Raw genomic sequence first — 16429 nt, 5'->3', positions numbered from 1 at the left:
CATTCTTATGGCAGGGTGAAGGTAGCAGTATTCTGAGACAGGTGGTTCCCAGATTACCACTCTACTGCACCTGGAGATACCCTCCAGGTCTGCATTGTTACCTTGCGTCTCATAGCCTCTGGCAAACGTCTCTGGTGAAGATGTGCGAAACTCACTCTGCAGGCAGTGTGGAACTGTGAGGGACTGAGGGTGAGCTCAACTCTCAAAAGTAAGATGATTTTGGACAAGGCGTTCAGCTACCTTCTCACATATGGAACTTAGTATGTAACACCAGTCTACCCCAGGAATTACTGGGAAATCGCTGTATTGAGCTTCGAGGCACTAGTCTTGTGTGCCGGGAGATTCCAGTTACCTCTCCCAACACTTCGGTGAAGCAGCGAGCCTAGGCCTTTTGGAAGCGAAAGGTAGCTGCAGGCAGGAGGTAGGGTTACAGGCCATAAGCTCAACTCTCAGAAGTGGGTATGCATGGGAGGCAGATGTCTGCTTCCCACTCGTACATGCGAGTGGGAACCTAGCTACACTCTGATGAAGAAGGACTTTGGAAATCGCTGTATTCAACTCAGATACACGTGGGTTCAGGCACAACGATTCCCCATGCTTTTCTCACAACCTTTCCCTGCCACTAACATGAGGACGTTAGCAGCTCCTTCTACAGGCAAGCAGGATGCGGGAGGGTTGTGCCCTGTCCTTAGCTCTCACAGGGAAGCATCTCTTGAAGCCAGCTGTCAACTAGCTGCATTCTTATGGCAGGGTGAAGGTAGCAGTATTCTGAGACAGGAGGTTCCCAGATTACCACTCTACTGCACCTGGAGATACCCTCCAGGTCTGCATTGTTAACTTGCGTCTCAGAAGCCTCTGGCAAACGTCTCTGGTGAAGACGTGCGAAACTCACTCTGCAGGCAGTGTGGAACTGTGAGGGACTGAGGGTGAGCTCAACTCTCAGAAGTAAGATGTTTTTGGACAAGGCGTTCAACTACCTACTCACGTATGGAACTTAGTATGTAGCACCAGTCTACCCCAGGAATTACTAGGAAATCGCTTGATTGAGCTTGGAGGCACTCGTCTTGTGTGCCGGGAGATTCCAATTACCTCTCCCAACACTTGCGTCAAGCAGCGAGCCTAGGCCTTTTGGAAGCGAAAGGTAGCGGCAGGCAGGATGTAGGGTTACAGGCCATGAGCTCAACTCTCAGAAGTGTGTATGCATGGGAGGCAGATGTCTGCTACCCACTCGGACATGGGAGTTGGAACCTAGCTACACTCCTATTGAAGAAGGATGTTGGAAATCGCTGTATTCAACTCAGATACACGGGAGTTCAGGCCCAATGCTTACACATGCTTTTCCCACAACCTATCCCAGCCACTAACATAAGGACGTTAGCAGGTACGTCTACAGTCAGGCAGGATGCGGGAGGGTTCTGCCCTGTCCTCAACTCTCACAGGGAAGCATGTCTGGAAGCCAGCTCTCAACTAGCTGCATTCTTATGACAGTGTGAAGGTAGCAGTATTCTGAGTAAGGAGGTTCCCAGATTACCACTCTACTGCACCTGGAGATACCGTCCAGGTCTGCATTGTTAACTTGCGTCTCAGAAGCCTCTGGCAAACGTCTCTAGTGAAGACGTGCGAAACTCACTCTGCAGGCAGTGTGGAACTGTGAGGGACTGAGGGTGAGCTCAACTCTCAGAAGTAAGATGTTTTTGGACAAGGCGTTCAACTACCTACTCACGTATGGAACTTAGTATGTAGCACCAGTCTACCCCAGGAATTACTAGGAAATCGCTTGATTGAGCTTGGAGGCACTCGTCTTGTGTGCCGGGAGATTCCAGTTACCTCTCCCAACACTTGCGTCAAGCAGCGAGCCTAGGCCTTTTGGAAGCGAAAGGTAGCGGCAGGCAGGATGTAGGGTTACAGGCCATGAGCTCAACTCTCAGAAGTGTGTATGCATGGGAGGCAGATGTCTGCTACCCACTCGGACATGGGAGTTGGAACCCAGCTACACTCCTATTGAAGAAGGATGTTGGAAATCGCTGTATTCAACTCAGATACACGGGAGTTCAGGCCCAATGCTTACACATGCTTTTCCCACAACCTATCCCAGCCACTAACATAAGGACGTTAGCAGGTACGTCTACAGTCAGGCAGGATGCGGGAGGGTTCTGCCCTGTCCTCAGCTCTCACAGGGAAGCATGCCTAGAAGCCAGCTCTCAACTAGCTGCATTCTTATGACAGTGTGAAGGTAGCAGTATTCTGAGTAAGGAGGTTCCCAGATTACCACTCTCCGGCACCTGGAGATACCGTCCAGGTCTGCATTGTTACCTTGCGTCTCAGAGGCCTCTGGCAAAAGTCTCTGGTGAAGACGTGGGAAACTCACTCTGCAGGCAGTGTGGAACTGTGAGGGACTGAGGATTAGCTCAACTCTCAGCAGTAAGATGATTTTGGACAAGGCGTTCAGCTACCTTCTCACGTATGGAACTTAGTATGTAGCACCAGTCTACCCCAGGAATTACTGGGAAATCGCTGGATTGAGCTTGAAGGCAGTAGTCTTGTGTGCCGGCAGATTCCAGTTACCTCTCCCAACACTTCGGGGAAGCAGCGAGCCTAGGCCTTTAGGAAGCGAAAGGTAGCTGCAGGCTGGAGGTAGGGTTACAGGCCATAAGCTCAACTCTCCGAATTGGGTATGCATGGGAGGCAGATGTCTGCTACTCACTCGGACATGCGAGTGGGAACCTAGCTACACTCTGATGAAGAAGGACTTTGGAAATCGCTGTATTCAACTCAGATACACGTGGGTTCAGGCACAACGATTCCACATGCTTTTCTCACAACCTTTCCCTGCCACTAACATGAGGACGTTAGCAGCTCCTTCTACAGTCAAGCAGGATGCGGGAGGGTTGTGCCCTGTCCTTACCTCTCACAGGGAAACATGCCTTGAAGCCAGCTGTCAACTAGCTGCATTCTTATGGCAGGGTGAAGGTAGCAGTATTCTGAGACAGGAGGTTCCCAGATTACCACTCTACTGCACCTGGAGATACCCTCCAGGTCTGCATTGTTAACTTGCGTCTCATAGCCTCTGGCAAACGTCTCTGGTGAAGATGTGCGAAACTCACTCTGCAGGCAGTGTGGAACTGTGAGGGACCGATGGTGAGCTCAACTCTCAACAGTAAGATGATTTTGGACAAGGCGTTCAGCTACCTTCTCACATATGGAACTTAGTATGTAACACCAGTCTACCCCAGGAATTACTGGGAAATCGCTGGATTGAGCTTGGAGGCACTAGTCTTGTGTGCCGGGAGATTCCAGTTACCTCTCCCAACACTTCGGTGAAGCAGCGAGCCTAGGCCTTTTGGAAGCGAAAGGTAGCTGCAGGCAGGAGGTAGGGTTACAGGCCATAAGCTCAACTCTCAGAAGTGGGTATGCAAGGGAGGCAGATGTCTGCTTCCCACTCGTACATGCGAGTGGGAACCTAGCTACACTCTGATGAAGAAGGACTTTGGAAATCGCTGTATTCAACTCAGATACACGTGGGTTCAGGCACAACGATTCCACATGCTTTTCTCACAACCTTTCCCTGCCACTAACATGAGGACGTTAGCAGCTCCTTCTAAGGCAAGCAGGATGCGGGAGGGTTGTGCCCTGTCCTCAGCTCTCACAGGGAAGCATGTCTGGAAGCCAGCTCTCAACTAGCTGCATTCTTATGACAGTGTGAAGGTAGCAGTATTCTGAGTAAGGAGGTTCCCAGATTACCACTCTACTGCACCTGGAGATACCCTCCAGATCTGCATTGTTAACTTGCGTCTCAGAAGCCTCTGGCAAACGTCTCTGGTGAAGACGTGCGAAACTCACTCTGCAGGCAGTGTGGAACTGTGAGGGACTGAGGGTGAGCTCAACTCTCAGAAGTAAGATGTTTTTGGACAAGGCGTTCAACTACCTACTCACGTATGGAACTTAGTATGTAGCACCAGTCTACCCCAGGAATTACTAGGAAATCGCTTGATTGAGCTTGGAGGCACTCGTCTTGTGTGCCGGGAGATTCCAGTTACCTCTCCCAACACTTGCGTCAAGCAGCGAGCCTAGGCCTTTTGGAAGCGAAAGGTAGCGGCAGGCAGGATGTAGGGTTACAGGCCATGAGCTCAACTCTCAGAAGTGTGTATGCATGGGAGGCAGATGTCTGCTACCCACTCGGACATGGGAGTTGGAACCCAGCTACACTCCTATTGAAGAAGGATGTTGGAAATCGCTGTATTCAACTCAGATACACGGGAGTTCAGGCCCAATGCTTACACATGCTTTTCCCACAACCTATCCCAGCCACTAACATAAGGACGTTAGCAGGTACGTCTACAGTCAGGCAGGATGCGGGAGGGTTCTGCCCTGTCCTCAGCTCTCACAGGGAAGCATGCCTAGAAGCCAGCTCTCAACTAGCTGCATTCTTATGACAGTGTGAAGGTAGCAGTATTCTGAGTAAGGAGGTTCCCAGATTACCACTCTCCGGCACCTGGAGATACCGTCCAGGTCTGCATTGTTACCTTGCGTCTCAGAGGCCTCTGGCAAAAGTCTCTGGTGAAGACGTGGGAAACTCACTCTGCAGGCAGTGTGGAACTGTGAGGGACTGAGGATTAGCTCAACTCTCAGCAGTAAGATGATTTTGGACAAGGCGTTCAGCTACCTTCTCACATATGGAACTTAGTATGTAGCACCAGTCTACCCCAGGAATTACTGGGAAATCGCTGGATTGAGCTTGGAGGCACTAGTCTTGTGTGCCGGCAGATTCCAGTTACCTCTCCCAACACTTCGGGGAAGCAGCGAGCCTAGGCCTTTTGGAAGCGAAAGGTAGCTGCAGGCAGGAGGTAGGGTTACAGGCCATAAGCTCAACTCTCAGAAGTGGGTATGCATGGGAGGCAGATGTCTGCTACTCACTCGTACATGCGAGTGGGAACCTAGCTACACTCTGATGAAGAAGGACTTTGGAAATCGCTGTATTCAACTCAGATACACGTGGGTTCAGGCACAATGATTCCACATGCTTTTCTCACAACCTTTCCCTGCCACTAACATGAGGACGTTAGCAGCTCCTTCTACAGGCAAGCAGGATGCGGGAGGGTTGTGCCCTGTCCTTAGCTCTCACAGGGAAGCATCTCTTGAAGCCAGCTGTCAACTAGCTGCATTCTTATGGCAGGGTGAAGGTAGCAGTATTCTGAGACAGGAGGTTCCCAGATTACCACTCTACTGCACCTGGAGATACCCTCCAGGTCTGCATTGTTAACTTGCGTCTCAGAAGCCTCTGGCAAACGTCTCTGGTGAAGACGTGCGAAACTCACTCTGCAGGCAGTGTGGAACTGTGAGGGACTGAGGGTGAGCTCAACTCTCAGAAGTAAGATGTTTTTGGACAAGGCGTTCAACTACCTACTCACGTATGGAACTTAATATGTAGCACCAGTCTACCCCAGGAATTACTAGGAAATCGCTTGATTGAGCTTGGAGGCACTCGTCTTGTGTGCCGGGAGATTCCAGTTACCTCTCCCAACACTTGCGTCAAGCAGCGAGCCTAGGCCTTTTGGAAGCGAAAGGTAGCGGCAGGCAGGATGTAGGGTTACAGGCCATGAGCTCAACTCTCAGAAGTGTGTATGCATGGGAGGCAGATGTCTGCTACCCACTCGGACATGGGAGTTGGAACCCAGCTACACTCCTATTGAAGAAGGATGTTGGAAATCGCTGTATTCAACTCAGATACACGGGAGTTCAGGCCCAATGCTTACACATGCTTTTCCCACAACCTATCCCAGCCACTAACATAAGGACGTTAGCAGGTACGTCTACAGTCAGGCAGGATGCGGGAGGGTTCTGCCCTGTCCTCAGCTCTCACAGGGAAGCATGCCTAGAAGCCAGCTCTCAACTAGCTGCATTCTTATGACAGTGTGAAGGTAGCAGTATTCTGAGTAAGGAGGTTCCCAGATTACCACTCTCCGGCACCTGGAGATACCGTCCAGGTCTGCATTGTTACCTTGCGTCTCAGAGGCCTCTGGCAAAAGTCTCTGGTGAAGACGTGGGAAACTCACTCTGCAGGCAGTGTGGAACTGTGAGGGACTGAGGATTAGCTCAACTCTCAGCAGTAAGATGATTTTGGACAAGGCGTTCAGCTACCTTCTCACGTATGGAACTTAGTATGTAGCACCAGTCTACCCCAGGAATTACTGGGAAATCGCTGGATTGAGCTTGAAGGCAGTAGTCTTGTGTGCCGGCAGATTCCAGTTACCTCTCCCAACACTTCGGGGAAGCAGCGAGCCTAGGCCTTTAGGAAGCGAAAGGTAGCTGCAGGCTGGAGGTAGGGTTACAGGCCATAAGCTCAACTCTCCGAATTGGGTATGCATGGGAGGCAGATGTCTGCTACTCACTCGGACATGCGAGTGGGAACCTAGCTACACTCTGATGAAGAAGGACTTTGGAAATCGCTGTATTCAACTCAGATACACGTGGGTTCAGGCACAACGATTCCACATGCTTTTCTCACAACCTTTCCCTGCCACTAACATGAGGACGTTAGCAGCTCCTTCTACAGTCAAGCAGGATGCGGGAGGGTTGTGCCCTGTCCTTACCTCTCACAGGGAAACATGCCTTGAAGCCAGCTGTCAACTAGCTGCATTCTTATGGCAGGGTGAAGGTAGCAGTATTCTGAGACAGGTGGTTCCCAGATTACCACTCTACTGCACCTGGAGATACCCTCCAGGTCTGCATTGTTACCTTGCGTCTCATAGCCTCTGGCAAACGTCTCTGGTGAAGATGTGCGAAACTCACTCTGCAGGCAGTGTGGAACTGTGAGGGACCGATGGTGAGCTCAACTCTCAACAGTAAGATGATTTTGGACAAGGCGTTCAGCTACCTTCTCACATATGGAACTTAGTATGTAACACCAGTCTACCCCAGGAATTACTGGGAAATCGCTGGATTGAGCTTGGAGGCACTAGTCTTGTGTGCCGGGAGATTCCAGTTACCTCTCCCAACACTTCGGTGAAGCAGCGAGCCTAGGCCTTTTGGAAGCGAAAGGTAGCTGCAGGCAGGAGGTAGGGTTACAGGCCATAAGCTCAACTCTCAGAAGTGGGTATGCAAGGGAGGCAGATGTCTGCTTCCCACTCGTACATGCGAGTGGGAACCTAGCTACACTCTGATGAAGAAGGACTTTGGAAATCGCTGTATTCAACTCAGATACACGTGGGTTCAGGCACAACGATTCCACATGCTTTTCTCACAACCTTTCCCTGCCACTAACATGAGGACGTTAGCAGCTCCTTCTAAGGCAAGCAGGATGCGGGAGGGTTGTGCCCTGTCCTTAGCTCTCACAGGGAAGCATCTCTTGAAGCCAGCTGTCAACTAGCTGCATTCTTATGGCAGGGTGAAGGTAGCAGTATTCTGAGACAGGAGGTTCCCAGATTACCACTCTACTGCACCTGGAGATACCCTCCAAGTCTGCATTGTTAAATTGCGTCTCAGTAGCCTCTGGCAAACGTCTCTGGTGAAGACGTGCGAAACTCACTCTGCAGGCAGTGTGGAACTGTGAGGGACTGAGGGTGAGCTCAACTCTCAGAAGTAAGATGTTTTTGGACAAGGCGTTCAACTACCTACTCACGTATGGAACTTAGTATGTAGCACCAGTCTACCCCCGGAATTACTAGGAAATCGCTTGATTGAGCTTGGAGGCACTCGTCTTGTGTGCCGGGAGATTCCAGTTACCTCTCCCAACACTTGCGTCAAGCAGCGAGCCTAGGCCTTTTGGAAGCGAAAGGTAGCGGCAGGCAGGATGTAGGGTTACAGGCCATGAGCTCAACTCTCAGAAGTGTGTATGCATGGGAGGCAGATGTCTGCTACCCACTCGGACATGGGAGTTGGAACCTAGCTACACTCCTATTGAAGAAGGATGTTGGAAATCGCTGTATTCAACTCAGATACACGGGAGTTCAGGCCCAATGCTTACACATGCTTTTCCCACAACCTATCCCAGCCACTAACATAAGGACGTTAGCAGGTACGTCTACAGTCAGGCAGGATGCGGGAGGGTTCTTCCCTGTCCTCAGCTCTCACAGGGAAGCATGCCTGGAAGCCAGCTCTCAACTAGCTGCATTCTTATGACAGTGTGAAGGTAGCAGTATTCTGAGTAAGGAGGTTCCCAGATTACCACTCTACTGCACCTGGAGATACCGTCCAGGTCTGCATTGTTAACTTGCGTCTCAGAGGCCTCTGGCAAAAGTCTCTGGTGAAGACGTGGGAAACACACTCTGCAGGCAGTGTGGAACTGTGAGGGACTGACGGTGAGCTCAACTCTCAGCAGGAGGATGATTTTGGACAAGGCGTTCAGCTACCTTCTCACATATGGAACTTAGTATGTAGCACCAGTCTACCCCAGGAATTACTGGGAAATCGCTGGATTGAGCTTGGAGGCACTAGTCTTGTGGGCCGGCAGATTCCAGTTACCTCTCCCAACACTTCGGTGAAGCAGCGAGCCTAGGCCTTTTGGAAGCGAAAGGTAGCTGCAGGCAGGAGGTAGGGTTACAGGCCATAAGCTCAACTCTCAGAAGTGGGTATGCATGGGAGGCAGATGTCTGCTACCCACTCGGACATGGGAGTTGGAACCTAGCTACACTCCTATTGAAGAAGGATGTTGGAAATCGCTGTATTCAACTCAGATACACGGGAGTTCAGGCCCAATGCTTACACATGCTTTTCCCACAACCTATCCCAGCCACTAACATAAGGAAGTTAGCAGGTACGTCTACAGTCAGGCAGGATGCGGGAGGGTTCTGCCAGTCCTCAGCTCTCACAGGGAAGCATGTCTGGAAGCCAGCTCTCAACTAGCTGCATTCTTATGACAGTGTGAAGGTAGCAGTATTCTGAGTAAGGAGGTTCCCAGATTACCACTCTACTGCACCTGGAGATACCCTCCAGGTCTGCATTGTTAACTTGCGTCTCAGAAGCCTCTGGCAAACGTCTCTGGTGAAGACGTGCGAAACTCACTCTGCAGGCAGTGTGGAACTGTGAGGGACTGAGGGTGAGCTCAACTCTCAGAAGTAAGATGTTTTTGGACAAGGCGTTCAACTACCTACTCACGTATGGAACTTAGTATGTAGCACCAGTCTACCCCAGGAATTACTAGGAAATCGCTTGATTGAGCTTGGAGGCACTCGTCTTGTGTGCCGGGAGATTCCAGTTACCTCTCCCAACACTTGCGTCAAGCAGCGAGCCTAGGCCTTTTGGAAGCGAAAGGTAGCGGCAGGCAGGATGTAGGGTTACAGGCCATGAGCTCAACTCTCAGAAGTGTGTATGCATGGGAGGCAGATGTCTGCTACCCACTCGGACATGGGAGTTGGAACCCAGCTACACTCCTATTGAAGAAGGATGTTGGAAATCGCTGTATTCAACTCAGATACACGGGAGTTCAGGCCCAATGCTTACACATGCTTTTCCCACAACCTATCCCAGCCACTAACATAAGGACGTTAGCAGGTACGTCTACAGTCAGGCAGGATGCGGGAGGGTTCTGCCCTGTCCTCAGCTCTCACAGGGAAGCATGCCTAGAAGCCAGCTCTCAACTAGCTGCATTCTTATGACAGTGTGAAGGTAGCAGTATTCTGAGTAAGGAGGTTCCCAGATTACCACTCTCCGGCACCTGGAGATACCGTCCAGGTCTGCATTGTTACCTTGCGTCTCAGAGGCCTCTGGCAAAAGTCTCTGGTGAAGACGTGGGAAACTCACTCTGCAGGCAGTGTGGAACTGTGAGGGACTGAGGATTAGCTCAACTCTCAGCAGTAAGATGATTTTGGACAAGGCGTTCAGCTACCTTCTCACGTATGGAACTTAGTATGTAGCACCAGTCTACCCCAGGAATTACTGGGAAATCGCTGGATTGAGCTTGAAGGCAGTAGTCTTGTGTGCCGGCAGATTCCAGTTACCTCTCCCAACACTTCGGGGAAGCAGCGAGCCTAGGCCTTTAGGAAGCGAAAGGTAGCTGCAGGCTGGAGGTAGGGTTACAGGCCATAAGCTCAACTCTCCGAATTGGGTATGCATGGGAGGCAGATGTCTGCTACTCACTCGGACATGCGAGTGGGAACCTAGCTACACTCTGATGAAGAAGGACTTTGGAAATCGCTGTATTCAACTCAGATACACGTGGGTTCAGGCACAACGATTCCACATGCTTTTCTCACAACCTTTCCCTGCCACTAACATGAGGACGTTAGCAGCTCCTTCTACAGTCAAGCAGGATGCGGGAGGGTTGTGCCCTGTCCTTACCTCTCACAGGGAAACATGCCTTGAAGCCAGCTGTCAACTAGCTGCATTCTTATGGCAGGGTGAAGGTAGCAGTATTCTGAGACAGGAGGTTCCCAGATTACCACTCTACTGCACCTGGAGATACCCTCCAGGTCTGCATTGTTAACTTGCGTCTCATAGCCTCTGGCAAACGTCTCTGGTGAAGATGTGCGAAACTCACTCTGCAGGCAGTGTGGAACTGTGAGGGACCGATGGTGAGCTCAACTCTCAACAGTAAGATGATTTTGGACAAGGCGTTCAGCTACCTTCTCACATATGGAACTTAGTATGTAACACCAGTCTACCCCAGGAATTACTGGGAAATCGCTGTATTGAGCTTGGAGGCACTAGTCTTGTGTGCCGGGAGATTCCAGTTACCTCTCCCAACACTTCGGTGAAGCAACGAGCCTAGGCCTTTTGGAAGCGAAAGGTAGCTGCAGGCAGGAGGTAGGGTTACAGGCCATAAGCTCAACTCTCAGAAGTGGGTATGCAAGGGAGGCAGATGTCTGCTTCCCACTCGTACATGCGAGTGGGAACCTAGCTACACTCTGATGAAGAAGGACTTTGGAAATCGCTGTATTCAACTCAGATACACGTGGGTTCAGGCACAACGATTCCACATGCTTTTCTCACAACCTTTCCCTGCCACTAACATGAGGACGTTAGCAGCTCCTTCTAAGGCAAGCAGGATGCGGGAGGGTTGTGCCCTGTCCTCAGCTCTCACAGGGAAGCATGTCTGGAAGCCAGCTCTCAACTAGCTGCATTCTTATGACAGTGTGAAGGTAGCAGTATTCTGAGTAAGGAGGTTCCCAGATTACCACTCTACTGCACCTGGAGATACCCTCCAGATCTGCATTGTTAACTTGCGTCTCAGAAGCCTCTGGCAAACGTCTCTGGTGAAGACGTGCGAAACTCACTCTGCAGGCAGTGTGGAACTGTGAGGGACTGAGGGTGAGCTCAACTCTCAGAAGTAAGATGTTTTTGGACAAGGCGTTCAACTACCTACTCACGTATGGAACTTAGTATGTAGCACCAGTCTACCCCAGGAATTACTAGGAAATCGCTTGATTGAGCTTGGAGGCACTCGTCTTGTGTGCCGGGAGATTCCAGTTACCTCTCCCAACACTTGCGTCAAGCAGCGAGCCTAGGCCTTTTGGAAGCGAAAGGTAGCGGCAGGCAGGATGTAGGGTTACAGGCCATGAGCTCAACTCTCAGAAGTGTGTATGCATGGGAGGCAGATGTCTGCTACCCACTCGGACATGGGAGTTGGAACCCAGCTACACTCCTATTGAAGAAGGATGTTGGAAATCGCTGTATTCAACTCAGATACACGGGAGTTCAGGCCCAATGCTTACACATGCTTTTCCCACAACCTATCCCAGCCACTAACATAAGGACGTTAGCAGGTACGTCTACAGTCAGGCAGGATGCGGGAGGGTTCTGCCCTGTCCTCAGCTCTCACAGGGAAGCATGCCTAGAAGCCAGCTCTCAACTAGCTGCATTCTTATGACAGTGTGAAGGTAGCAGTATTCTGAGTAAGGAGGTTCCCAGATTACCACTCTCCGGCACCTGGAGATACCGTCCAGGTCTGCATTGTTACCTTGCGTCTCAGAGGCCTCTGGCAAAAGTCTCTGGTGAAGACGTGGGAAACTCACTCTGCAGGCAGTGTGGAACTGTGAGGGACTGAGGATTAGCTCAACTCTCAGCAGTAAGATGATTTTGGACAAGGCGTTCAGCTACCTTCTCACATATGGAACTTAGTATGTAGCACCAGTCTACCCCAGGAATTACTGGGAAATCGCTGGATTGAGCTTGGAGGCACTAGTCTTGTGTGCCGGCAGATTCCAGTTACCTCTCCCAACACTTCGGGGAAGCAGCGAGCCTAGGCCTTTTGGAAGCGAAAGGTAGCTGCAGGCAGGAGGTAGGGTTACAGGCCATAAGCTCAACTCTCAGAAGTGGGTATGCATGGGAGGCAGATGTCTGCTACTCACTCGTACATGCGAGTGGGAACCTAGCTACACTCTGATGAAGAAGGACTTTGGAAATCGCTGTATTCAACTCAGATACACGTGGGTTCAGGCACAATGATTCCACATGCTTTTCTCACAACCTTTCCCTGCCACTAACATGAGGACGTTAGCAGCTCCTTCTACAGGCAAGCAGGATGCGGGAGGGTTGTGCCCTGTCCTTAGCTCTCACAGGGAAGCATCTCTTGAAGCCAGCTGTCAACTAGCTGCATTCTTATGGCAGGGTGAAGGTAGCAGTATTCTGAGACAGGAGGTTCCCAGATTACCACTCTACTGCACCTGGAGATACCCTCCAGGTCTGCATTGTTAACTTGCGTCTCAGAAGCCTCTGGCAAACGTCTCTGGTGAAGACGTGCGAAACTCACTCTGCAGGCAGTGTGGAACTGTGAGGGACTGAGGGTGAGCTCAACTCTCAGAAGTAAGATGTTTTTGGACAAGGCGTTCAACTACCTACTCACGTATGGAACTTAGTATGTAGCACCAGTCTACCCCAGGAATTACTAGGAAATCGCTTGATTGAGCTTGGAGGCACTCGTCTTGTGTGCCGGGAGATTCCAGTTACCTCTCCCAACACTTGCGTCAAGCAGCGAGCCTAGGCCTTTTGGAAGCGAAAGGTAGCGGCAGGCAGGATGTAGGGTTACAGGCCATGAGCTCAACTCTCAGAAGTGTGTATGCATGGGAGGCAGATGTCTGCTACCCACTCGGACATGGGAGTTGGAACCCAGCTACACTCCTATTGAAGAAGGATGTTGGAAATCGCTGTATTCAACTCAGATACACGGGAGTTCAGGCCCAATGCTTACACATGCTTTTCCCACAACCTATCCCAGCCACTAACATAAGGACGTTAGCAGGTACGTCTACAGTCAGGCAGGATGCGGGAGGGTTCTGCCCTGTCCTCAGCTCTCACAGGGAAGCATGCCTAGAAGCCAGCTCTCAACTAGCTGCATTCTTATGACAGTGTGAAGGTAGCAGTATTCTGAGTAAGGAGGTTCCCAGATTACCACTCTCCGGCACCTGGAGATACCGTCCAGGTCTGCATTGTTACCTTGCGTCTCAGAGGCCTCTGGCAAAAGTCTCTGGTGAAGACGTGGGAAACTCACTCTGCAGGCAGTGTGGAACTGTGAGGGACTGAGGATTAGCTCAACTCTCAGCAGTAAGATGATTTTGGACAAGGCGTTCAGCTACCTTCTCACGTATGGAACTTAGTATGTAGCACCAGTCTACCCCAGGAATTACTGGGAAATCGCTGGATTGAGCTTGAAGGCAGTAGTCTTGTGTGCCGGCAGATTCCAGTTACCTCTCCCAACACTTCGGGGAAGCAGCGAGCCTAGGCCTTTAGGAAGCGAAAGGTAGCTGCAGGCTGGAGGTAGGGTTACAGGCCATAAGCTCAACTCTCCGAATTGGGTATGCATGGGAGGCAGATGTCTGCTACTCACTCGGACATGCGAGTGGGAACCTAGCTACACTCTGATGAAGAAGGACTTTGGAAATCGCTGTATTCAACTCAGATACACGTGGGTTCAGGCACAACGATTCCACATGCTTTTCTCACAACCTTTCCCTGCCACTAACATGAGGACGTTAGCAGCTCCTTCTACAGTCAAGCAGGATGCGGGAGGGTTGTGCCCTGTCCTTACCTCTCACAGGGAAACATGCCTTGAAGCCAGCTGTCAACTAGCTGCATTCTTATGGCAGGGTGAAGGTAGCAGTATTCTGAGACAGGTGGTTCCCAGATTACCACTCTACTGCACCTGGAGATACCCTCCAGGTCTGCATTGTTACCTTGCGTCTCATAGCCTCTGGCAAACGTCTCTGGTGAAGATGTGCGAAACTCACTCTGCAGGCAGTGTGGAACTGTGAGGGACTGAGGGTGAGCTCAACTCTCAAAAGTAAGATGATTTTGGACAAGGCGTTCAGCTACCTTCTCACATATGGAACTTAGTATGTAACACCAGTCTACCCCAGGAATTACTGGGAAATCGCTGTATTGAGCTTGGAGGCACTAGTCTTGTGTGCCGGGAGATTCCAGTTACCTCTCCCAACACTTCGGTGAAGCAGCGAGCCTAGGCCTTTTGGAAGCGAAAGGTAGCTGCAGGCAGGAGGTAGGGTTACAGGCCATAAGCTCAACTCTCAGAAGTGGGTATGCATGGGAGGCAGATGTCTGCTTCCCACTCGTACATGCGAGTGGGAACCTAGCTACACTCTGATGAAGAAGGACTTTGGAAATCGCTGTATTCAACTCAGATACACGTGGGTTCAGGCACAACGATTCCCCATGCTTTTCTCACAACCTTTCCCTGCCACTAACATGAGGACGTTAGCAGCTCCTTCTACAGGCAAGCAGGATGCGGGAGGGTTGTGCCCTGTCCTTAGCTCTCACAGGGAAGCATCTCTTGAAGCCAGCTGTCAACTAGCTGCATTCTTATGGCAGGGTGAAGGTAGCAGTATTCTGAGACAGGAGGTTCCCAGATTACCACTCTACTGCACCTGGAGATACCCTCCAGGTCTGCATTGTTAACTTGCGTCTCATAGCCTCTGGCAAACGTCTCTGGTGAAGATGTGCGAAACTCACTCTGCAGGCAGTGTGGAACTGTGAGGGACCGATGGTGAGCTCAACTCTCAACAGTAAGATGATTTTGGACAAGGCGTTCAGCTACCTTCTCACATATGGAACTTAGTATGTAACACCAGTCTACCCCAGGAATTACTGGGAAATCGCTGTATTGAGCTTGGAGGCACTAGTCTTGTGTGCCGGGAGATTCCAGTTACCTCTCCCAACACTTCGGTGAAGCAACGAGCCTAGGCCTTTTGGAAGCGAAAGGTAGCTGCAGGCAGGAGGTAGGGTTACAGGCCATAAGCTCAACTCTCAGAAGTGGGTATGCAAGGGAGGCAGATGTCTGCTTCCCACTCGTACATGCGAGTGGGAACCTAGCTACACTCTGATGAAGAAGGACTTTGGAAATCGCTGTATTCAACTCAGATACACGTGGGTTCAGGCACAACGATTCCACATGCTTTTCTCACAACCTTTCCCTGCCACTAACATGAGGACGTTAGCAGCTCCTTCTAAGGCAAGCAGGATGCGGGAGGGTTGTGCCCTGTCCTCAGCTCTCACAGGGAAGCATGTCTGGAAGCCAGCTCTCAACTAGCTGCATTCTTATGACAGTGTGAAGGTAGCAGTATTCTGAGTAAGGAGGTTCCCAGATTACCACTCTACTGCACCTGGAGATACCCTCCAGATCTGCATTGTTAACTTGCGTCTCAGAAGCCTCTGGCAAACGTCTCTGGTGAAGACGTGCGAAACTCACTCTGCAGGCAGTGTGGAACTGTGAGGGACTGAGGGTGAGCTCAACTCTCAGAAGTAAGATGTTTTTGGACAAGGCGTTCAACTACCTACTCACGTATGGAACTTAGTATGTAGCACCAGTCTACCCCAGGAATTACTAGGAAATCGCTTGATTGAGCTTGGAGGCACTCGTCTTGTGTGCCGGGAGATTCCAGTTACCTCTCCCAACACTTGCGTCAAGCAGCGAGCCTAGGCCTTTTGGAAGCGAAAGGTAGCGGCAGGCAGGATGTAGGGTTACAGGCCATGAGCTCAACTCTCAGAAGTGTGTATGCATGGGAGGCAGATGTCTGCTACCCACTCGGACATGGGAGTTGGAACCCAGCTACACTCCTATTGAAGAAGGATGTTGGAAATCGCTGTATTCAACTCAGATACACGGGAGTTCAGGCCCAATGCTTACACATGCTTTTCCCACAACCTATCCCAGCCACTAACATAAGGACGTTAGCAGGTACGTCTACAGTCAGGCAGGATGCGGGAGGGTTCTGCCCTGTCCTCAGCTCTCACAGGGAAGCATGCCTAGAAGCCAGCTCTCAACTAGCTGCATTCTTATGACAGTGTGAAGGTAGCAGTATTCTGAGTAAGGAGGTTCCCAGATTACCACTCTCCGGCACCTGGAGATACCGTCCAGGTCTGCATTGTTACCTTGCGTCTCAGAGGCCTCTGGCAAAAGTCTCTGGTGAAGACGTGGGAAACTCACTCTGCAGGCAGTGTGGAACTGTGAGGGACTGAGGATTAGCTCAACTCTCAGCAGTAAGAT

This window comes from Canis lupus, chromosome 1 (assembly GCF_048164855.1).
Source record: "Canis lupus baileyi chromosome 1, mCanLup2.hap1, whole genome shotgun sequence".
In the NCBI taxonomy this organism is placed as follows: Eukaryota; Metazoa; Chordata; class Mammalia; order Carnivora; family Canidae; genus Canis; species Canis lupus.
Note: the sequence above shows the minus strand (reverse complement) of the source record.